Source organism: Triturus cristatus, chromosome 4_2 (assembly GCF_964204655.1).
Source record: "Triturus cristatus chromosome 4_2, aTriCri1.1, whole genome shotgun sequence".
Lineage (NCBI taxonomy): Eukaryota > Metazoa > Chordata > Amphibia > Caudata > Salamandridae > Triturus > Triturus cristatus.
The window spans coordinates 147039454-147064939 of NC_140586.1; the positions used below are offsets into that span (position 1 = coordinate 147039454).

Below are 25486 nucleotides of genomic sequence, written 5' to 3' on the forward strand. Positions count from 1 at the left end.
GGCCAAGAAATCTTCAGATGCCAAATACATAGATGTAAATTTATCAAGAAAAAGGGGGTTGTGATGGTACAACCATGTATGTCATTAAGTAGTATATCTGACAGCACACATCAGATGTAGACGAATTCACTACATATATCACAGCAAGATGATGTGTCATAACTGGTGTCTACAAAATGAGTGAAACTGACCTACAAATAGTGGTAGCATAACCCCTTAGCTGGTAAGGATTTTTCTCCCTGAGTGCTGAGTCCTTTTTGAATGTTTTGGGCACTTTGCAAGTAAGTCTTCAGAACGTCTGTTTTTTGACACAAAAGGAATAAAGTCCAAATTTGTGTCCTTCATGTTTTTTCGAACGTTTTGGGGATTCTAAAGAAACCTACGGTTTTTTAATTCCCTAGGGGGAACCGAAAAATCAGAACCAACAAAACAACCATAATATGCCAACATTGTGTTTTGGAAAAATAGGGGGGAAAGTACTGTGCATTAAATGGTATCGTTTTTTTCTAAACTGGTTTACTGTGCTGAGGTTACCATACTCCAGGTATTCAGAAAACAACAAGAGTTGTAACAAAACTGTTTTACCACAGTTTTGACATCTTTTGAAATGTTTTTTCCTATTTTTTAAAGTCTTAACTTACTTACAGTTTGTGGTGAAACAATCCGTAAAACCCATTGGTAGAACTGTAAAGCTAAACATTTCTGAAAAATTAACAAAAGTCGGAATTCAGGGAGCGCCATCTGTCTAGATCACTTATAGTTTATCCGAATAATCTAATAGCTGAAATTAAAAATACATCTTTTTAGATGCAGAAATATAAAGTGTTTGTTGGTTGTCTAAAAGCACGTGAAACCCAGAGCAAACCACTGAGATGCCACTAATGATGATTTTTAATTCGACACGGATTAGGTACCAATTCATATAGTAAAATCTATGACTGAAAAGTGGCTATGAAAATATATTTTTTTTAATGTGCATAAGATACTTAGTTTAAGAATAATGGCATTTTGTTCAACCCCAAATTTTGAATTACCCATTCATCATATGATGGAGAGAGAATTTTGCTAAATCTGTTCTTTCTTTCACACTATACTGTTCTGAGTTTCTGATAAATAACGATACTCAACTTTTGTGGGTGGGGGGAGGAAGTCTAGCGCCTGTGACAGGAAAAGTTGCAAAAATCAACATAGAGATATGACATTTTAGCCATCAAAATCGACCAATTTTGGCAATGTGGGGACTAGCAGTATTTTGGCCCAGGCTCGGTTGGCATCCTTGGAAACCTACTAAACCCAGACATATCTTAAAACTGGACTCACAGGGGAGTGTAGAATGGTGTGCCTGCCATGGATTCTACTTTGTTTTCTTACCCATAATATGCTGCCAACCTCAAATTTTCCTAAAAGCATGTATTTTCCTTAAAATTGTACTAGGAAAAGATACAGAATCTGCGGAGATCTGAAAAATTCCAACTACTCAGTGTTCCCACACATCTCCTGTAAAAAACAGTACTCCTCTTGTGAACTAAGGCTAGAGTCCACGACACGAAAGGCCTGCTAACGTTCCATGCAGACATCACATTTTCACCATCAAAATCAACCATATGGGTGATGAGGATAGCAGGAGCATTTAGACCGGGCATGCAGCCACTCAGGGAAACTTACTAAATTCAGGCATTTATCAAAACCAGACATCCAGGAGAGAACAGGGTGTTGTGACTTCCATTGATACCACTATGTTTCCTTACCTCAATTTACTGTGAGGGAAAAGTCAGTAAATTGAAGCAAGCTACAAAATACCTTCTACCTAGTGTTCCCACACTTCAACTGATGAAAATTACACCCCACTTGCATGGCTGGTTGTGAGAAAGTGCCATCTTTCTTGCATGGTATGCTCCCACTTTTTGCTGAATTGCTGATGTAGTTTGACTGAGTGTGCCCTGGGCTCCTGCCAATCAGGTGCCCAGGACCTATGTTCCTTCCTTAAAACTGTACTGAAACCTAAACCCAATTGGCATCTCTGGCCACAGGTCAGCCCCTGGTAAATGGTACCATAGGTACCCAGGGCACTGTCACCAGAGAGACCCCTAAGGGCTGCAGCACTTATTGTGCCACCCTTAGGGGCCCTTTACCCATACACACACACACTGTCTTTGCAGGTGGAGTGTCTGGGTGCAGAACCAAACAGAGAGTCGACAGGGCACACATCCCTGTGTGCCATGCCCACAACACACACTGCCCTGGCATACATCAGCCGCCCCTCTAGCTGGGTGCCCTATGCCAGTGGTGTGGGCACAGGTGCATGAGCCCTGTGCCCCTACAGTACCCAGGTCCATTCCTGGGCACTGTAAGTGCAGTGCTGCCATTTAAGAGTATATGGTGGTGAGAGATCGTCAACACGATCTCCACAACACCAGGATGGCTGCACTGAAGACTGAGAAGTTTGATATCAAACTTCTCAGCACATTAAACCTGCACTGATGCCAGTGTGGGATTTAATGTACAATGCACAACAGAGGGCATCTTAGAGCTGCCTCCTGAACCTAACCTACAATCCACGTCTTGTCTAAGGGGCTGCTTAGGCTGACACACAGCAGACATGTTGCTGGACCCCTGGGTAGAGAGCCATCCGCTCTCATGGGCCTGCAACAATGCACATCCTGGGGGGGCGTGGCTTGGCGCCGACTGGAATGACGGCGTAGTCTTGGAGCTCCACCGAGGCCTGCGGCATGATTTGAAAATCCGACCATAGAGCCGTCGACTCAGGGACATTGTTGGTGCGCGAGCGGCACCGGGGGACTCGGAGCGGGGCTGAGACTGCTTTGCGGGATCCTGCCTCCCGCTGCGGCTTTAACATCCACAGAGGCCCGAAATCGAAAGCGGCAGATCGGCCGCATCGTGGAGAAGCGGAGTCTTGTGGTTCAGACGCCCGGCGCGAATCCCAGGGCCGGGATCGGCAACTACGAGGGAGCCGCGGCTGCGGGCCTTCCCTCGTTTGGTGGTGGGCGAGTGCAGATGGCCCCCCCGGGGGCGACGCCTCCCTATGAGACCAACGGAACTCCGTAGCGGTAGGATCAGGGTGCCGGTGGGAGACCTTCCCTTCCCCTCTTCCTCCTCGTGTGACCTGTGGATCCCACCCCCCCCCTTAAGGCCAGACTGTAATACTGGATGGGCACAATCTAAGATACGCTGTACCGGTGGGGACAAGGCAACGAGCGAAGCGGTGGCTACTTGGAGGACTGGCCATTGCAGTGGAGCCGTGGGCGCCTGAGATGGTGGGAAGGAGTGCACCCCCAACGTGGCAGGAACACTCCGGGCCTGTAGCCTGACTCCGGCTGCCTCCCGCCTCCGGTGCCACGTAGGGACCGGGCGGGCCGGGCAGGCCACAGTATGAGGCCATCAATGGAACCCTGATAGACAATCTGGCCACTGATCAGCCGCCTGTGGGTCGCTCTGCCCCTCTGTCCCCAGGGTGACTTCCAAATTGAAACTCTGGTGGCGCGACTGCGGGAAGGACGCACGGGAACCAGGTGAGACCTAGTGGAAGCCGTGCGGCGATGCGGAGAAATCCGGACTGGCGGATGGCCACCTCTGCAGCCGGACCACATCGGGCTGGCGTCCAGCGATATTTATCTACTACACCTGCTTCTGGGACAGCATATGCCGCGACTCAATAGAGTGGGACTCCCCTTGTCGTTGTCATAGCGCTTCGGGTGCGACGGCAAAGTGCTATGACAAATATGCGGTCCCCCGACAGTCTGCGGCGACGGGTGGCACGAAAATACCCCCATAGAGGAACCGTCTCTTGCGTCAATTATGGCAGCGATACAGACAGTTGGCATTAACCTGGAGACCAAAATCGATAAGGTCACAATAGAGATGAATCTCAGGAGAACGGACATGAGAAAGACCTTGGACAGAGTCACAGCAACGGAGGGGAACGTCGAAGAGCTCCAGAATACGACACGCAAATTGGAGGATATATTCCAACAATTAATCCATCACCATAAAGAGATAGCGCTCCGTCTGGACGATCAGGAAGGGAGGGCCCGTCGCAACAACATATGGGTAGTGGGAGTGCAGGAAGGTATGGAGGGACCCAGTGTGGACCTCTTCCTCGAAGACTTGATCCTAAACCATCTAAAGCCTAAAAGACTCTCCCCCTTATTCTTCGTAGAAAGAGCGCACAGAGCCCCGGTCCCGAAGCCAAAACCTGGGGCGCCACAGCGTACCATCATAGCGCGCATCCTGAACTTCCGGAACCGAGACGCGATCCTGCAAGCCGCGAGGAGACCTTAAGTATGATAATGCAACGATCCGATTCTTCCCAGACTTCACCTTGAAGGTGCAACGGGAGAGACGCTCTTTCGAAGGCGTCAAACGGACTCTCAGAGACATAGGCTTGAAGTACATGATGTTCTTCCCAGCCAAGCTGAAGGTCATCAACGGAGAGAAATCATGGTTCTTCACGGCGCCGGAGGAGGCACAGCGGCGGCTGGAAGAGGGTCCACACACATCGCAGCGCAGCAGAGAGGACTTGAAACGCCCTACCGCTGAACATCATCCTAAAGATTCCTCTCGCAGGTGCATGGGCGGTCATCGCTCGCCATCACGATCCAGAGGCTCCCGCCCTGCCAGTCCTGGCAGTGATACTGCAAGTGCCGGAAAATGAAGGACTACAGGCCGGGCTGGTCGGTAATCATCTTCTTATTGCTATTAAGTGGGACGGGTGGAGGTAAAGAGTGGGATTTTTCAGTTTGAAGGACCACGTGGAGACTCTCCATGACTAGGGTGCGTTCACAAGAGGCCGCTGAACAATAGAACTTTCAGAACTATGATACTCAACAATGTACCCTGAGACTGCTGAGGGCCCGGGAAAAAAGGAGATTTCTGGGCGCTAGTACCACGTGTCCCCTCAGTTAATGGTTTTGATGTTGGGGTTTGTAAGCAGTATGCTGTTGGGGTGGTGGGTAGTTATAAACCTACTGGGCAGCGATGCAGGGAGGCGGGGAGTATTGTTTCAGGTCAGGGGAAAGGGGTGGATAGGGAGTTTGCAGGACATTACAGGGACTGGTCCCGTGCCTTCCCCCTATATAGATGCACACCGTCATACTCTATGTATCAAGATACTCCGACCAGATTGGGGTGAAGTATTGCATGGGGAAGTTTGATCGTTGTTGGTTTATTTGTGCATGATCTGCGCATCATAATGTATAGTCACTGTAGTCACTGTAGTAATGAGCTTCTCGTACCCTTTGATGATAGACACGTCACGTGACTCGGTGTCCTCAATGACATCCACTGATCCACTGACACACCACACCAACACGCCCACATTGTTGATCATCTCATGGAATGTTAATGGTCTAGGAGATAAGATAAAATGAGGATTGGTGCTCCAATATTTAAAACGTAGTTCTCCGGCGGTTGTATTGCTCCAGGAGACACATCTAATGGGCTCCACCTGCAAAGACCTTGACTGATGGGGTTTCCAATTAGTGGCCCATTCCGAATTGACCACGGGTTCTTGAGCAGTAGGGGTTCTAGTGCGAAAGAAATTTCCCCTCATTATCCACCGCACCTTTAAGATGACCTAGGTCGCTTTGCGGCACTATCGTTGCAATGGGAGAGTCGAATGTATAATGTAGTATCCTCCTACATCCCTCCGGCTTTGCACTCTCCCGCCTTTCAAGATTTGGGCAAATTTCTCCTTACCTACCTGACGGAGACTCGGTAATAGGAGGAGACTTCAATATGACTCTGACTGACACACTGGACCGCGCACCGAGCAGACCACAGCATCGCGCCAGTTCCCCACAGGTGGATTTCTTAGAAGCACAAAGTTTATTAGACACATGGAGGCTTCAAAATCCGAAGGGGAGACAGTATACATTTCATTAGGGAGCGCATAATAGCCTCTCCCGAATAGATTACATATTGGTAGCCATGGACAATATAGGAAAGATAGGAACAACCACACACTTACCAAGAGGGATCTCTGACCATTCCCCGGTGAAGACAGAGCTCCATACCCACTGCGCTACGCAAAGACGCATATACCCCATTTATCCAGGGTTCCTCCTCAACTCAAAGATCATGAAATCCTTAACTACGACATCCACACAATACTTCCTAGAAAACGAGACCTCAGTCTCCTCTTCACTAACGCTGTGGGAAGCCTACAAATCAGTCTTAAGAGGCCAAGCTATTTCTCTGATAGAGGGACATAAACGGGAACAACGGAACGAAATAGAAACCTTAGAGCAGGAGATACAACACCTAGAATCCCACCATGCAGCCTCCCCCACAGACGAGACAATGCATGCCCTGCACGTCAAAACACAAGACTATAAAGACCAACTCGTGGCCCCCGCCCATTCCCGTTTGCAGGCGGTCCAACACCGGGTCTATGAGTCAGGAGACAAAGCAGGTAAACTCCTGGCATGGCTCGACAAAAAGTATCGAGCACGTAGATGGATAGCGCAGATTAGAACTGATGATGGTGCACTCAAATAGTGGACACATTAGCACAACACTACGAGCAAGTATACACCTCCACAAATATCACCACTGTACAAGAAGCGCTTTCATTCCATCATGATATCCATATGCCTCGGCTCACGTCTAAAGATGCCGAAACTCTGGAAGCAGACCTTACAGCTGATGAACTCAAACTGGCCATTTCCCAAATGCAATCCGGTAAAGCCATCGGTCCTAATGGAATCCCGATAGAATTATATAAGCACATGGCGGACAAAATAACCCCATATTTGCTGCAAATGTTCGAAGCCAGTCGCGAAATAGGGACACTCCCTAGAGACCAGAGACTGGCAACTATTGTAGCCATTCATAAGCCTGGGAAGTCAGCGGAGGACTGCACGTCCTATCGCCCTATCTCCTTAATCAATGCAGAGGGGAACATTTTAGCTAAAGCACTGGCACTCAGACTTACTCCCCATCTCTGTACATCAATACACCCGGACCAATCCGGCTTTATGCCGGGTAGGAATACAGCCCCGAATCTCAGACGCCTCCAAAGCGTAATAAGTCGGAAGCACACTATTCAGGAAGACGCGGCGGTCCTATCCCTGGACGCGTGGATGGCGTTCGATTCGGTGGAGTGGGCCTTGCTCTTTGCGGTCCTTCAACATTTGGGGTTTGGGCCGAAGTTCTGCTCGTGGATACGTCTACTCTTTACTGATCCGGTGGCGCACGTAGTCGCTAATGGCCACATATCGAGGGAATTCACCCTGGGGAAAGGTACAAGGCAGGGTTGCCCATTATCACCCCTGTTGTTTGCGCTGGTTCTAGGGCCACTGGCGGCATGGATACGATGGGACCCCATGGTTCGAGGACTGAAATGGAGGGAGGACTGGGAAGACCGCATTTCCTTGTATGCGGACGATGTGTTATTATATATAGCCTCACCCACGAGGTCGCTCCATGCACTGCTTAATATCTGCGCTGTATATGGCTCTGTATCCGTTTACGCCATCAACTGGGATACGTCTGTATTATATCTGCTACACGGACCGCCCCTGCATCTCCCCCAAAACTACGAGGTCCAGATAGTCACAGACACTTTTAAATACCTCGGCATACATATTACTTCGGACCGTGACACTTTCCTGACACTAAACTTACAAGCCCCCCTGCAACAACTAAGACGCGATATTCGACACTGGAAGTCATTGCCGCTCTCACTCTTCGGCAGGGCGGCTCTTTTGAAAATTATGGGTTTGCCCAGATTTTTATATGCCCTGCATAATACCCCCTATCCAGTCCCGGACTCATATTTCAAAGCAGTAAATGATGAGATAGCCTCCCTCCTCTGGGACGGCAGGCCGCCGAGAGTGGCGGTGACAAAAATGGTGAGGAACTGGTATGATGGGGGGATTGCTCTTCCGGATATCAAGGCCTAATACTGGGCCTCGCAACTTACAGTCATTAATCACTGGCTTCACGTATCAGATTCAGACCCGGCTTACCACCTTGAAAGACTGACTCTAGGGAAAGGCGGATTCAATAGAGAACTCTATAATACACGGAAAACCCGAGACCTTATCGGCCTCGGCGGCCCATACTGTCCACATCTGGCACACAGTAAACAGGCATTTGGGATGGACTGACACACTCACGAAACATACACCCTTATGGGACACAAGTAAACTAGGAACACTGGGCAATAGTAAAGGATTCCACAGTTGGGATTTAATTGGCATCTCCCGACTGGGGGATCTTTGGCAAAAGGGAAGGTGGTCACTCACCTGCAGGAACAGTACTCCATGGCGCCAGGCGAAAGGTTCCGATACACCCAAATCAAGCATGCAATCGAAGCAGCACTCCCGGCGGAGGCGTCACTTCCGGTGGCTTCCCCCTTAGAGGAGCGACTGCTCACCGATCACCTTACAAAAAAAGCGACATCCCTGACATATAAAATAATTATCAATAATCGACCGGACCCCCTTATCCGGCTCAGGGAACTTTGGCAGTCTGAAGTTGGAGATATGGATGATCCCGATTGGCGAGAGGCACTAGCTTCACCTAAAGAAGTGGCAATTTCCTCCAGATTACGTCTGGTGCAGTTTAAAATATTACATAGGACCTACTTCACTCGGACGGTACTACACAAGATGGGTAGGGTTTCTGAACCTAATTGCCTGCACATATGCGGGGAAATTGGTACATATTATCACACGCTATGGGAATGTCCGAAATTGAAGACCTACTGGGAGGAGGTGATAGGCACGATTATAGAGGTCACCGGGAAGCAGGTTCCAGTCGAGCCCCAGTGCTGTCTGCTTAATGTCTGGGGTTCGACAGACCTTAACCATGCTGAACGTCTGTGGGCCACAACTGGCATGATGATATCAAAAAGGAACATAGCGCAGAAATGGGGTGTGGGAACACTACCAACAATAGCACAGTGGTATAGAGATATGGATATGGTCATGGTGGCGGAGAAGGCCACTTTTGTAAATCGTAGATGCCCTCGCAAATTGGCTAGGGTGTGGGGTAAGTGGAACACACATAGAGGAGAAATTTGTTCACCCCCAGAACAGGATAGTGGGTCGGACGAAGACGTGTAAGGGTATGAGAATATAGATGTATCGCGATAAAATTGATTTGAATGAGTGACTGTAAAGAAAACTATATGATGTTGCTGTAACACATGCGGATATGCACTGTTATGTTATTGAATAAAAATTTTATTTAAAAAAAAAAAACAAAAAAAGACCAATGCACATCCTGGGTGAGGTGCTAGGTCTCCTCCCCCAGGATGGGCAGGGGAAGCTTCAAAGGCATTCCGCTTTTGTGAGCTTCTCCAGGCCACTTGCTGTACTCAGCAACTGGTCCCTACCGATTCGAACCCCCAGTCTGGCAGGAAGACTGGCCGGAAACCCCAAGGAAGGAAAGGGGGTGTGCCAGCCTCGGCCAACTTCATCCCTCAGGTGGGGGAGGCGAGGTGAAGCACATCTCTGGGCTCTAAGCATCTCGGACTTCCATGAGCAGTGGTACTGCTCAAAGCAAGTAACTGACCCCTGTGCTGAAGTGGACAAAGACCACGAGGACATTCCCTCAGCGACTGTGACCCCGAATCCGGCACCCAAGGACCCACCTCGACGCTCCTGACGACGCCTGCAGCCTCAGAACCAGGGACCCCCCCCAACCGCGATCAACAGAGGGTAAGATTTCCCGACACCAAAAGGCACCCCTGCACCCGGCGCCCTGCGGCCCCCTGTGCCCAACTCCTGGGTACCTTCCTATCCTCCAACTACCCAACTTACCTCTGGAAGTGGTGGTCGCACCTGAAGAATCTTCGCCCCCGAGCTTGCAGCCTTTGTTCGTTCTTGAGCTTCTCCATTGCAATCCATTGAGCGCCTGACGGCTCAAAAGCTCCCTGCACCCAGCCACCCGAGTGGCCCTGGCAGTGCAACCTCTACTCTAACCTACTTCCCCATTTGCCCTGGGCAAGTGACCAGGAGCCCAGCTCCCACAGCCGCGTTGCCTGCTAGCCAGCAGCCACCAATCACAGGCCCCCTGCCTCCCATAGGATAACATTGGGCTTAACTCACTCTGCACCCGGCTGCCCCTGCGCCGCTGAGGGTGTAACAACTGTACTTACCTGACCCTGGGAGACCCCTGAGTCTATGCCCAGAACCTTAACTCTGCCAGTCGAGTACTTACCCAAAAGCCGATAACTCACTTTTCTTTCATATGGTAACATTGGCTGGTTTCACTTGAAAATTCTTCAAAGTGTGGAGTTTCTAAACTTTAAAATATTCACCTAAAATCAACCGAGCAACGAAAAGAACAAATGTTACTTACCTGTAAACTGTGGTTCTCCAGTATTTGTGTCTTTCATAGATTCACATGCTTGAATATTCCCCGTCGTCGAAGTGGGAGTCCCACGGTACATAAAAAGCAATAAGTCTCATGTATATATATATATACATACATAACTATATAAGAATAAAAGACATATATAAATAAACAGTATATATATATAGTTCAGAATAACATATCAAGTCAAAGTACCATAGGATAATATTGACACATAAGAAAGCATTGAAAAAAGGAATCACTTTACTGACATATCCATGTCGTTTTTATAGTCCAAACTGCAGCCAATCAGGCGCAAGCACCCTCTAGAACCTTCTCCTCAGAGGATCAGGCCCTCAGATTTTCGTAGCACAAAAGTGACAAAAGAGTCTAATGAGGAGAAGAGAGCCTCTGAGGGGAGGAGGGTGGGTCGCATGTGAATCTATGAAAGACACAAATACTGGAGAACCACAGTTTACAGGTAAGTAACATTTGTTCTTCTCTAGTATTGGGGTGTCTTTCATAGATTCACATGCTTGAATAGAATAGTGAGCAGTACCCTGCAGCCTGAAAAGGCCGTATCAATGTTGCATGAAATATAATGACATTGCATGATAAAAATACGCAACTGATAACACCCAAGGAGGAGGGAAGTAGCAGAGGCTCACCTTATTTAAAGAGATTTCGAAGAACTGCTTGGCCCACAGCCATATCAGCCTCATTGATCGTATCCAGGCAGTAGTGCTTCGTGAACGTGTGCCTGCTGGACCACGTAGCTGCCCGGCAAATCTGATGGATGGGCACACCGGCGAACAGGGCAGTGGAAGAGGACATTGCTCTCGTAGAATGCGCCCTCACTCCAGAAGAAAGAGGCTTGCCAGCCTTCTGATGGCAGAAAGATATTGCTGAAAAAACCCAACGTGCAATTGTTGGTTTGGTAACAGGCTGTCCCTTACAGGTGCGCCCGTAGGCCACAAACAGCTGATAAGACTTGCGAAAGGGTGCCGTTCTGCTGCTGTAGAATTTGAGACACCTCTTTAAGTCCAAAGAGTGTAGACTCTGTTCCGCTGGAGATTGCGGATGAGGGAAAAATGTTTTCAAAATTACGGGTTCATTGAGATGAAAATCATACGGCACTTTAGGCATGAAAGCAGGGTTAGTGCGGAGAATAACACAGTCCGATCTAAATTGAAGAAAAGGAGGTTGGATCGTAAAGGCGTGAATGTCACTTACTCTGCGAGAGGAAGTCAGTGCAAGCAGGAGAGCCACTTTCCATGTCAAAAATTTGAAATCCGCGGAATGGATTGGCTCAAAGGGCGCCTTCATGAGCTGAGCTAATACGATGTTAAGACGCCACGTGGGTGGAGGATGCCGAATGTGCGGGAACATCCGGAAGAGACCTTTAAAGAATTGCTGTATTACTCTAGATGAATAGAGAGAGGATGAACCGTCCTGACGAAAGCGAGATATTGCCGCTAGAAAGACCTTTAAGGTGTGGAGTGAGACAACCCTGACTGTGCCAACTGCAGGAAGAAAGGCAGAATCTGTGCCGGGGAGGCGTGCACTGGATGGATGTGAACCGACGCACACCAGTGACAAAAGCTCTTCCATTTTAGCTTCTAGGTCTTCACTGTGGAAGGCGCCCGCGCCCTAGCCAAAACTTCTCTGCAGGCTGGTGGAATGTTCAAGTGAGCAAATTCAAGGTGCTCAGGTTCCAAGCAGACAATTTGAGTGAACTGGGATTCGGATGGCAAATTCGACCGTCGTTCATCTTTAGAAAGTCCGGCCTCGGGTGAAGAAGGATGGGTTCGCATTGGGAGAGGAGGAGCAACTCCGAGAACCATGCCTGCCGAGGCCACCGTGGAGCAATCAGAAAAATGTGGCACGGTTGTTTCCGCATCTTCCACAACACTCGAGGAATCAGAGGGATTGGCGGAAAAGCGTAGGCAAACACCCTGCACCAATTCATCGAAAGGGCATTTCCGCACGACCCTCTGTGGGGAAGCCAGCTTGCGTAGGACTGGCATTTTCTATTCTGTGGGGTTGCAAAGAGGTCGAGACTCGGGCGACCCCAAAGGCCGAAGACAAAGTCTAGAGTCGGCTGATGCAATTCCCACTCGTGGGCCGATGACGTTGACCAACTGAGTGCATCTGAGAAAATATTGGAAATGCCGGGCAGGTGGACTGCAAGAAGCGTAATCCGATGGAGTATGGCCCAATACCAGATCTTCTGAGCCAGCTGAGACAGCAACGGAGATCTTGTCCCGCCCTGTTTGTTCAGGTAGTGCATGCTGGTGGTGTTGTCCGTCTGAATGAGGACTGACTCCCCTTGAAGCTGTAGCCGGAAGGATTTGAGCGCAAGGAAAATTGCCATCAGCTCCAGACTGTTGATGTGCCAGGAACGTTGAGCCAGTGTCCACTTGCCTTTGACGGACAGATCTTGAAGATGTCCGCCCTACCCTTCCAGGGATGCATCTGTGGTAAGAATGAGATCCGGGGCTGTCGCCAGAAAAGACGTTCCAGCTGCGATGTTGCGAGGACGAGTCCACCAATGCATAGCTTGAGCCATGCGAGCGGTTACAACAATCTGGTCGTTGAAAGAACCGGAGACCTGACGCCATTGCTTGTCCAATTCCTCCTGAATAGGACGACTCTTCAGTCTGCAATGTGGGATCAAACAAATGCATGAGGACGCCATCCCCAGAAAAGACTTCAATATGCAGACTGAAACGGACTGCTTTGATCTGATAGAAGTTGCAAACTGCAGAATCCGTGTTTGCCGATCTGCAGAGGCGAACGCCATGGCCATGGCCGTATTGATGGTAGCGCCGAGGAAAGTTTTGCACAGAGCTGGCGTGAGGTGAGACTTCTGTATGTTGACCGACAGGCCCAAAGAATGAAACAGATTCTGACAGTACTGAGTGTCGAGGAATGCTTGGTGGGAAGACTGAGACTTGATGAGACAATCGTCTAAATATGGGAACATTTGGATGCCTCTCAACCTCAAATGGGCCACCACTGGGGCAAGGACTTTTGTGAAGACTCGAGGAGCTGAGCGAAGCCCGAAGGGCAGAACCTTGAATTGAAAATCCCTGTGGCCTACACAGATACGTAGGTATTTCCTGTGGCGTGGTAAGATCGGCACATGGAAGTAGGCGTCCTAAAGATCGATTGTTGTCATGAAATCGCCCTGAGAGAGGAACTGAAGAATGTCCTTCAGCGTGAGCATGCGGAATGACTGGTCCTTTATAAACTTGTTGAGAAACCTCAGATCGAGGATGGGGCGCCACTCCCCCGATTTCTTTAGTATGAGGAAAAAGCGTGAATAGAACCCTAGACCCTTCTGTGATTTCGGAACCACTTCCATGGCCCCTTTCTTGAGCATTATGTGGATCTGATGGAAAAGTTCCTTTAGATGAGCGGGAGGAGGTCCGGATGGAGGGGTGTTTCGAGGGATCGTTACAAATTCTAAGACATCGCCTTTTGAAACAATGTCCAACACCCAACGGTCCGAGGTGATTGAGGACCAATTTGAAAAGAATTGGGAGATCCGTCCTCCAACTGGGGAAGGGGAAAAACTGTGAAGTGGGGAACTTCTTGGAGGAGTTTCCTCTATAATTTGACTTGCCTCTATAGGATTTACCAGTCTGTTGTCTGTAAGACTGTTGAGTCTGGGATAAAAAACATTGGTGCCCTTGGTTGTAGGAGCGGTACTGATTGGAATTCCCACGAAAGGAAGATGTGGTGCCGCGTCCGCGAGCACCCCGAAAAGGCTGCTTTCGAAACTGGAGCGTGCCGAGAGAACGAGCCGTCTCAGTGACCTTTTTGATTGTTTGTAGGGCGTCCTCCACATGCTGTCCAAACAAGGATTCCCCATCAAAGGGCATATCCAGGATCTTGGCCTGGACCTCTTGGCGGAAAGAAGTGGAACGAAGCCAACCCTGCCTTCTTAAAACAGCCGCTCCAGCAAGCTGTCGAAATCCAGTGGAGGCGATGTCTACAGAACAATCAATGATTTCCGAGGAAGCTCTCTCACCCTCTTGCAAGATCTTTAGAGCGTCCGCTCTAGAGGGTTCTTGAATAAGTTTAACACAAGCCTCCATGTCCGACCACATTTGTCGATCGTAACGGCCCAGGATGGCCAATGAATTAGCCGCTCTTACTGTTGTGGAGGCCATGGTAGAGAACTTCTTGCCGATGGCATCTAGGCGTCGACCATCACGGTCAGGCGGAGACGAAAGAGGAGACGAGGGATTCTTCGAATGACGTTGAGCCGCCTGGGTGATAACTGAGTCCGGCTTCGGTTGGGACACCAAGCAAGCTGGAGAAGAATCCGGGGCCTTGTACTTCTTCTCTAATCGCGGAAGAACCGTAGGGATTGAATTAGGGGTCTTCATCAGCTTAATTCCCTCGTTCCAAACGAAGTCAATGATGGGCACCGCCCGAACCTGTTTTTGTGGTTCCGATTTGAAGTCGTACAGAAAGCAATCCTCTTCCCTGACGACCATGGGAAGATGAAACCGTTGAGCCGCTCTTTCCATTAGCTGATGGAAACCTGAGATATCGACAGGCGGACAATTTGCTGGTGACTTTGGAGGTGATGAAGGCGAATTTATTTGGTAGTCATCCCATTCAGCCATGGTATCGTATCGTCATCGTCTTGGAGCTCTCCGTCCTCCGTATCCTCGAGACCGTCACCAACACTCTCTGTAGAGGGATTCAATGGAGGTGCGGATGGTGTCGGCTCCGCTGGCGCCGCAGGAGGAGCCGGAAAGGTTGATGATGCATTATGTGTAGATACAAAACAAGTGAGAGAGAAAAGGGAATAATCAAAAAAATGGAGGGAGATACTCCTAATCCCCTTGAAATACTTTAGAAAAACACAAGAAGGTGCGAAAAACGTTCTTTTCTTTAAAAGACCCCTCACTCACCAACCTAGTTGGTGACATGCTTCATCATCGGGGTCCCACCCAAATAGCCGAATGCCATCCGGGTGTGCTACAACACCTGATTACAGTGGAGCTGGTAGTTTTTTGTGGTGCAAGTGAATGAATTGTGAATTAAAAATGGGCCAGATGTACTCACTAAAAAGATTTATTCTGGAGCAACTGGCCGATGTTAAAAACGTTGCTGAGATACCTTTATTGGTTAGATTGACCAGTGGTATCTAAAAGGGAAATAAAGTGCTTTATTCACAGATGAAGCATGTCACCAACTAGGTTGGTGAGTGAGGGGTCTTTTAAAGAAAAGAACGTTTTTCGCACCTTGCGCGTTTTTCCTACCATTATGTGGAGAACCATGAGATGAGGATGGAAAGTGACGATTATAACCTTCCAACATAAATTTGAGGTTGGATATGAGCGACAAAGGAAGTTGCGCCATAGGAACCTGTGCAGGAGGACCTTGTTCCTGTTCCTGATTGTAATGATCATGCGAATTATCATCATCCTCGAAATCCTGGCATTTAATGAAGAGTTCAGATGGACTGCGAGCAGACCGGAATGTAGGCTGAACGTCCTCATCAGATTCAGAATCATCTTCGTCACCAGAGGGAAATAACTGGTGAGGTGGCTGAGTGGCCGGTGGTATCAGAATAGAGTCCAGCACAGCATGACGACGCTGTAACAAGGATTCGTCAACCAGATCAGATGTTGGCGTAGACATTGGTACCAGAGGCAGAGATGCAAAATTTGACACCACCGTCGACGATGCCACCGTCGACGAGGCCGCCGACGAAGTCGCCGTCGATGATGTCAGGGTCGACGAGACCCGCGTCGACAAAGCTGCCGTCGACGACGAGGCTGCCGTCGACGAGGCTGTCATCGACGAAGTTTTAATCGTTGGCTACGCCGACTTCTTTTTCTTTTTCATCATCGTCGACGAAGATTTGGATGTCGATGGGACAACAGCCTTCTGAGTCGTCGACGAGGATATCAGGATCGTCGACGAGACAGCCTTCAAGGATACACATACCACAGTCGACGGAGAGTACGTCGACGAAGTCGTCGTCGACGACATAGCAAATCTGCTTGAAACCGTCGTCACCATCGTCGACGAGGTTGAAGAGGGACCGTCGACGGGAACGTCGACGGTTTTGCACGTTTTTTACCAGAAACCTGCACTGAAGGAGTCACAGACGCCTGAGAGTGACTTCTCGGGGGCGTTGGCGTAGTAGCAGAAGGCACTTGAACTGCAGAAACTCCCACAAGTTGAAGTTTTTTCTTTTTCAAAAAGGGAGAAGGCAAGTCCTGAACACTACTACGCTTGGAGGAGACTCCAGTGCGAGCAGAAGCCACACTTTCCACCTCAGAAAGAGGGTTATCTGTATCCTTCAGTTTTTGAAGCCACAACAAGAGGCGACCTTCCCTGTCCTTTAGTGTCTTCTGTGGGAAAGTTCTACAAATCTTACAGTTGGCCACCTTATGATCAGGATAAAGGCAGTAGATACATTTTCATGAGGATCCTCAGAAAAAAGTCTTAACTTGCCACAAGAAGCACAGGGACGAAAAAGAGACTTCTAACTTGAAGACATGATGAGCAAATTCAAACCAGAGAAATAAACTGAGCAGAGCTCAGGGAGACTCCCTTCACACGACGTACGGTAGAAAATCTGAGTGCCTGAGCCTCTGAGGAGAAGGTTCTAGAGGGTGCTTGCGCCTGATTGGCTGCAGTTTGGACTATAAAAACGACATGGATATGTCAGTAAAGTGATTCCTTTTTTCAATGCTTTCTTATGTGTCAATATTATCCTATGGTACTTTGACTTGATATGTTATTCTGAACTATATATATATATACTGTTTATTTATATATGTCTTTTATTCTTATATAGTTATGTATGTATATATATATATATAGATGAGACTTATTGCTTTTTATGTACCGTGGGAGTCCCACTTCGACGACGGGGAATATTCAAGCATGTGAATCTATGAAAGACACCCAATACTGGAGAACGGAAATACTCACCTGCTATCAGGAGAGATCCCAGTGCTGCATCTTGGTGCCCAGCACTGACCCTGAAAAGTAATTACAACCTTACTTACCGCTAACTCAATTTTCTTCCATAGGAAACCATTGACTGTTTTTCTGTGAAATTCTTCTGTCGATTTTTGCAAACTACAAATATTCTTTACAAATCGCACTAACTGTGAAAACATAATTACTTACCTGTCTTAGATAGATGTTCCAGTGCTGAACCTAGGAGCCCAGCACTGGATTACAAAAGTAACAAAAACATACTTTACCGGTAACTTGAATTTAATTCCATAGGAAACCATTGATTGTTCTTCTGTTAAATTTCTTCCAAGTGTCGATTTTGCAAATTTATAAATATTCGTTAAAAATCGCTTGTATAACCTAAACGCATTCTCTCAACTGCTTACAGGTGGTACACTAGTGCTGGATCCAGGATCCAACACTGAACTAGAAAAAGTAACAATAACCCCACTTACCTGCTAAGTGAATTTCCTCCCATAGGATAACATTGGTGATTTTATTAGAGAAAAGTTTCTAAGTGTCAACTTTTAAAATACCAAAATATTGCTTAAAGACCACAACAGTAACTAAATTGTATTTACTCACCTGTTTCGAGGAACTGTCCCAGGACTGAATCTAGGATCCAGTCCTGGAGTTAGAAAAGTAATCCTAAAAGTAATCAATTTGCATTTAACTTGAAATTCCCATTGAGCTCAGTGTATTATTGTGTTTGAAATTGTGTTGCCTGTTGCAACAAACTGTAACTATTGCATTCAAAAGTCAATTGCCTATTGCAAAGTATTTAACTAAAGCATCTCATTCTGAGAAAGTATATTTTGATACCTATTGTTGGTTCTAAAATAAAACAACCATATATTTTTACATACAAACCACTGGCCTAGAGTTCAGTTCTTGAGTGTGTTAGACCATTTACTGACTGAATGTGTACAACAAATGCTTTGCACTGTCCTCTGATACTGCCTTACTGCTCGACCAAGCTACCACTTTAGAGAGTAAGGTTATATCTAACTTTAGCCTCTGCCAAACCTCTGGGGACTGTGGACTCTGTGCACACTGTACCTATTTGGGAACCGTATATACAGAGCCACTTTCATACACTGGTCTTTTCACTTGTGACAAGAAGGCTTTACAATGCAACCCAGGGGAGTCTAAGGTGGTGTGAACAGCATGGACACCACTATGTTTTCTCACTCAGAATGCCTTACTAACGTCGTTTTGTTTAGATAGAAGCAGACATTTTCCTCACTTTTCTGTGAGGGAAAGTTCCAGAATCTGTGGGGTTAACGAAGTTTCTGCAACAGGCTAGGCCCCAAAAAACAAAGTGGAGGCATTACATTTTTGTGATCATATTTGACCCATTTTGGCAATGTGGGTAGTAGCAGTATTTGAGCCATTTACCTAACATCACATATTTTCCTCACTTTTCTATGAGAAAAGTATCTGGAATCTGCAAGGATCCACAAAATACACACCATCTAGAGTTCCCACTCTTCTCCTGATACAAATGGTACCCCACTTGTGAGGCTGGGACTAGCACTCACGACAGATCAAACCTCATACACAATGTGGAGACTCCAAATATTTGCCAGCAAATTCAACCCATTTTGGCGATGTAAGTTGCAGATGTATTTTGGCCTGGGCTCGGTCATCATCTAGGGAAATACTCTAAACCCAGCCATTTTTTAAAACTATATACCTACCTACACAAGTGCATTACCGTGTTTATCAGAAGTGTGGGCAAGCTGGCTGATAGGACTTTTGTGGTACCCAGTACAGTCTGGAATTTTCCTCACAGAAATGTGCAGAAAATGTATGATTTTAGACAAAGTTTGAGGTTTGCATGACTTTCTTGGTAAGAAAACATAGCTGGATCTATTCAAGTGACACAACTCTGGCCTTACCTGGGTCTCTAGGTTTCAGAAATGTCAAGTGTTCTTAGAGTTCCTGTAGTGTTCAATGTGTTTCCAGTTCTGGATATGTAGTTGCATCAGGCTCTGACCTCAGCGTACTCTATGTTCTGGAATGTAGAGGGCATTCAAGTTGATTAGCTGCAGTTAGGACCAAACTATGGCTATTGAGGTATAAAGGTACCTTCCAACCTGACTTACCGATGTATGTGGAAATTCTTTTGCTGGTAACGGTGGATGGAATTTGATGTCATCCATATAAACACAGAACTGAGAGCTGTGTCTGACCTAGTTGTGGAACTGTCACTGACATACTGTGGGAAGACCTCCTCTGGAGTTCCAATGCAAAGGAGTTGAGTTTGTCTGTGGTTTTCCTGAGGTCTGTCATCTGCTTAAGCCTGTTTGGTGTGTAGCAACGGCTGGGCCTCTATGTGGACGAAGAGATAGACTCCTGGGGTCCCTCGATTACTGATCTGCATGGCTTCGCCGCAGTGTTCAAGTGTTCATGGAGCATATGGTTGTGGTGACATCATTGCTGTGTTGGTGGAGCACTTGCTTATTAACATCACTAGAATGCTGTGCATCCAATTCAGAGGTAAAAAGTGTAATTGGTGGAGCAAGTCCCACTCTCTTAAGATAAGGATATCGCATTACCATGGCCAATCTCCGACAAAGTCAACTGAAGGTGCGCTTGCATGTCAGTGTTGGTACCATCTTGGTTTTCTGCTTTTTTCTGTGGAGCTATTTGATGTGCTCTGCTGCTTAAGTGGTGTTTTCACTCTAGAACAGCTTTCCATTTATGATGTAAGAGTCCCATTGCACCGGTCACTTTGAAATCTCGTCCGCTCTTGGTGCTGGTGTGGGTATTACAAGCTGAGGATTAAAGATGTATTTGTTCCCTCACTTCAAATTCTTCCTTCCTGTTCGCTCACTAGACAAAGTGGTGTGTGGTTAAATGGGCATAGACACAGGGATATTACCACAAATTAATAGGATCATCACTGTGTACACAGTGGTTTATCCTGATCAAGGGCAACTTTCACAGCACCTCACAAGACATTTTGGAGGAAGAATAAGGGAACATGGGAAGACCTTTTTGACTGGTACTGTGACTAAGCTCAAAGAAGTTATCTTAGTGTGCTGCCAACTCTGACAGGGTGTTGGCAATGCAGTCAGCATCTCATGTGAAAGTTTTGCTGGCTGTGTGTGCATGTTTGTATGTTGTTCAGAATATCAAGTCGCCAAAGGGTTGGGGCTTGCTCAATGCTGAAACAAAAGTAAGGTTCTTTGGGGTAGCATTTTAGAGGAACTGTGTAACTACCATGAAAAATGTCGCTCTGCCCCAGTTTTACTTTTTGCCCTCGGGATAGCCTTCCATCAAATGGCTCAAAGGGAAGAAGGTTTTCCTGAGATATGCCAGAATGTGTGGCCCTGAGAGAAAGCTAGCTTGAGTCCTGCATTCACTGGGTGCTGTGAGGCAGGAAGTACTGGAGATTCTGCCGGATTTGCCCCAGGTTGATGAACAAGGCATAAATATGTATGAGGTGGCCTTTAAGAAACTTGGCCTGCAGTGTGTGCCTAGGGTTAGTGCCATCCTGGAGAGATATTACTTCAGCCAAAAGGTTCAGATAAGTGATGAACCCATGGAAAAATTGCTAGTTTGGAGCTTTGATGGAAGAACGGATAAGAACGGTTCTTGTTGAATTATAAACGTCACAAAGTCCGGGAGGAACTGAGGTTGAAAGATTAGCCACCCCTGGAAGAGGCTCTCATAACTCCTAAGTAAGAACAGAATATACTTTAATGTATATAAGAGCTTATGAGGGTGCAGTGGGTGTCCAGGCTAGGGCACCTTTCAAATAACATTCCTACAAGTGTGGTCAAGCCAGACACATGTCCAATTGGAATGGCTGCCCGACAGTAGTGGCAACATGTAACAGGTGTAGGTGTAAGGGGCGCTTCCAGAAAAGTTGCAGGAGTGAAGAGAGAACTTCTGAAAGTGTGGCTGTAAAGCACATATGTAACGAAGTGTTGCTGAAAGTGAGGAAGGATATACCGAACAATCGATTTGATGTTCCCAGAAGTGTTCATAGAGCATCTGGGTTTTGTGAACAGGTATACTGATCGTATAAAGCTCAGTTCAGGGGCACATCAGTGGTGGCAAGAATATGAAGGATGCCTTGAATATGTAGGATGCAATATGTGAGAAACTGGGGAAACTGGAGGCTACTGGGGTGATTACCTTTTGGAAGACACATAGTTGTTGGCCTCAGTGGTCATGGACAAGAAGGCTAGTGGGGTAAAACATCTCGGCATTGACCTGCAAGCCCTCAACAGGAAAATCATTATGGACAAACACCCTTTATCATACATCATCAAGAAGATGAAAAGTCTAGTGGGCACAAGATGCTTCACCACCTTGGATCTTGCGTCTGCTTACCATCAAATTAATCATGTCCATAGGTGCCTATCAATTTCTTAGGATGTCGTTTGGTGTAGTCTTGGCCACTTCAGTATTAGACGGTAAGTGGGGTAAATGGATGGGGTTTGGTGTTACCAGGATGAGGTTCTAGTCTTCAGTTCTACCTGGGAAGAGATCAAGAGGGTGGAAAGAGTACTGGAGAATTCAGGACTTCTAGTTTAACCTTGAACAATGGGAAATGTTTGTTTTGAAGGAGGAGCTCTCATACTTACATCACAGTGTGACGAGAGACTAAGAAAACTTTAGTGAATCCTTTATGTGATTTGAATGACCACAATAGCGAAGAAGATTTAGAGCCTGATTATGACTTTTGGAGGTGCAGGAGCGGGTGGCACATCACCGCCGTACCCCCGCACCGCCTAGGGTCTCTGCCACCTGACTGCCAGATTACAAGTAATTTTGTGGTCTGGTGGATGAGTGGCGTGCAGGTCTCATAGTGGTGCTATTTAAAGGCTCATTGTGAGCCTTAAACAGCACTGCCACAGGACGGCCAGTGCACGTCCCAGCACGGTAAGGAATGCACCATGTCATGCGTTCCTTCCCGTGCATGAACAGGGGGTGCAAAACTACAGGACAGCACAACATGTACCTACTCCTCTGCAGGCACCCCCGTGCACAGGGGCCAGAGGGAGCCTTGTAGGGCCCCCTTTGTTGCCTCCCCCCCTCCATTTTAGTAGCGGTGAAACCGCCATGAAAAGGGCAGTGGAGATGCAACTCAAAATATGCTCTGCTGTGCCGCTGCGGCACCGCCAGAATATTTTGGCCTCAAACTGCTGCCGGATCGCCACAGGATCCTTGATCCGCAGTGGTAACAGCTGCTCAGTGGCAGTCTGACTGCCATAGTTATAATACGGCAGGCGGTCCCGCAGTGTGTAAGTGATCGGACCATCAAAACGACTATGGGTAATAAGACCCATATTTTTTTTTCTTGGGATGGTGGCACTTTATAGATGGATTCTACCCAATTTGGTGGACAGGATCAAAGAAATTAGGCATTTGTGCAGGAAAGGAGTAGAGTTCAAGTGGAACCAAGAATGCATGGAAGAATTTGAGAGTGAAGGTTGAACTGAATGGTAGTGCCTAATACGTAGGCTTTTGTACTACACAGGTGCACAATGGTCATCACTGAAGCTATGTACAAAGGTTTGGGAGTGGTACTAATACATCTGCATGATGGAAATGAGATAAACTAGAGCGTGAGCCTTCAAGTATCTTGGAGACACAAAGGTGGAGTATTCGGTAATTGAGAAAGAGGGCCTAGGGGTTAATTGCGCTAGTAAATGTTTCTGCTCCATTCTTAGGTGTAATAACTTTTCAGTATGGACAAATCATCATAAGCTTCTGATGGATATTTTCATTAGGAAAAGGTTAGATATTGGTTCTGCAAATACAACGAAATAGGTGTTAAAGTTCAAGAACTACATATTTGCAGTGGAGTTTATTCCTGGTGTTAGTGAAAGGGCTGCCGATGGCCTTTCTAGATTGGTGAGTGAGAAGAAGGAAGGTGATGGGTGTGTTCAAGATGAGCCCTGATTGGAACAAGCAGTGTGTGATGGCAGAGGGTATCACACCTGAAGAGGATAGGAGAAGTGAAGTTTGTCAGGACAGTAAGTTGAGTTCTTGCTATGTGTATAGCAAAGGGTGTTGCCTGGATAAAAATATGGACTGGAAGAAGAGTGCAGACATTCTGGGTGGTCAAAGATGAACTTTCAGTCCATGACATTCCAGCTTTACAGGATCATAAACTGGTTACGCCCAGAGATTTGCATTAGAGGGCCACAGACTTGGCTCGTGAGTGTCATATGGGGATAACTGAGACAAAGGCTGGAGCTGTTCGATTTCTTGTGGCCAGAGATAGATCTGTAGGTTGAGAGAAGATTAGGGTCTGTCATCAGAGGACTCTTGACAGATCCTATGGTGTGTAGAAAGCTGCCTTGGGCCCTAGTAACATATTACTTGGCACATTGTGGGAATATTAAGGAGTGAGAGCTCCACACCCTCCTTGTTTTTTATAGTAGTTTTGTTTTCCAGCGAGCTACTTTTGGAGGTGGAGTGGTTTCTGGGTTTGTTGTTGTTGTGTCAGAAGTTGACTCTCTAACATCCTGAAACCAATTGGATGTCAGAGAGACTGAATAAAACAAAGAAAGTTTGCAATTGTCTACGGCATCATAAATGGACTGAAGGAACGAGGTGCGGAATCGTATTGTGGTGTATTGATTGTCACCATATGCCACTATGGGACATACTTCCTTTGAGTTGCTCAATGTGAGGAAACCAAATTATAGGCTGGTTCTAGGAGGGATGGAGGGAGTAGAACAAAGGATGGGTGGAGGCAGCAGTGGAAGATGAGTTGAGGAGACGTGAGTGTGAATGAATACAGGAAAAGGGAAAAAGCCTTTGATGTCAGGCATATAGTCAAAGATATGAAATTAGAGGTGGGTGAGTAAGTGCACATTTATCCACCTGTTGGCTTGTGACCATATTCTCAATTTTCAGAACTTAGACAAATAGTGATACTTTTTAAGAATGCCATTAGGAGTATGGATGGAAGTATTTGGAACCTAAATAGAGTGACTGCACAGAAGCTCGTCAATAAGAGGCAGTCTCTGGCAGTGGGAGATGATTGAGGAAGCTGTGATAGAGTTGTGTCTGGCAAGAAGATATAAGGCTTGAAGGTGCTGGGTCGTAAGAATGTGTCAAACCCAAGAGAGACTACAGGAGACCTATGCATCTCGAAGAATTCATGTAGCTTTCTTCTCTTGTGGTTTTAGTATGTGTTTGTTTCGCCTTGGCTGAGACATGCTGTAATGTTTCTTTTCTGTATTGTAAAAAGGGAAGGTGTATGGTGTATAATGTCTTCTTTTCTCTGGCTATGTAGTTTTATCGGGCAATGACCTCATTGTATTCTATTTTCTGGAATGTGCATAGATTTAAGTCTAGTACAAGCAGTTTGGACCAACCTGTGGATGAGGTGGAAAAAAAGGTACCTAACTTCCTGAATTACGCGCTTATATGTCTATCCTTTCAGTTCCATACTTACCAGCTGACCCAGAGCCCAAACAGTGCAGCTATTCACCCTGGTAATTGAAAGGAAACTGCCAGCCCATATGTCAAAACTACACCCAGAAGAATTCAACTTTCCTTTTTTAACATGAGGATGGGAATGCTCTAGGCCAAACTGGGCAGAAAGACTATTGGGACTTTGGGGGGGGGGGCCTGATGCCAGAACAGCTGGCTCCCATCCCATTATTTAAAAAATATATATCTCCTTGGCATCCAGTGAGCTTTTTGCTTTCAGATTGCGGAGAAATCCAGCAAAAGGCCCCTGGGGGCCAGAAAGACTATTGGGTCTGTACCAGGCTGGGGGGACCGCCTGATGCCTGGGCATTTCACCCTCTACCCCTTCTTTTTTAACCATTTTTGACTGGTGTCTAGTGAGCTTCCCTCACTAACCATCGGGGTAAGGGAGACAGATAGGGGGCATTAAAACAACATAAAAAGACAGTATTACTTTTTATCCGAGTGGCATGAGCTAATGCCATGGTGGGATCTCCCCACCGATTCTTTGGTCAATAAATCCCTGGGGACTAGTGGGCTTTCTACCGTTGCCCCCAAAGGTGGGATGACTGGGTGTAAAACTCCCCCAAATGTAATGCTAATGTCTGGTTGATGGATCACTCCCTGGGGGTTGCAGCCCTGGTGCACTGCCCAAACAAGGATCCATTGGGAGGAGGTAACGCTAGAAAAGGGACTTTGTCCCCCTTTCAGCAGTACC

General features: G+C 47.1%; 1 long non-coding RNA gene across 6 annotated transcripts in view; it reads right to left on the reverse strand.

The window, feature by feature from the left end:
• LOC146833200 (uncharacterized) overlaps nt 1-25486 on the reverse strand; it is an 85293-nt gene that overhangs the window by 54879 nt on the left and 4928 nt on the right. The gene's annotated exons all lie outside the window — the stretch shown is intronic.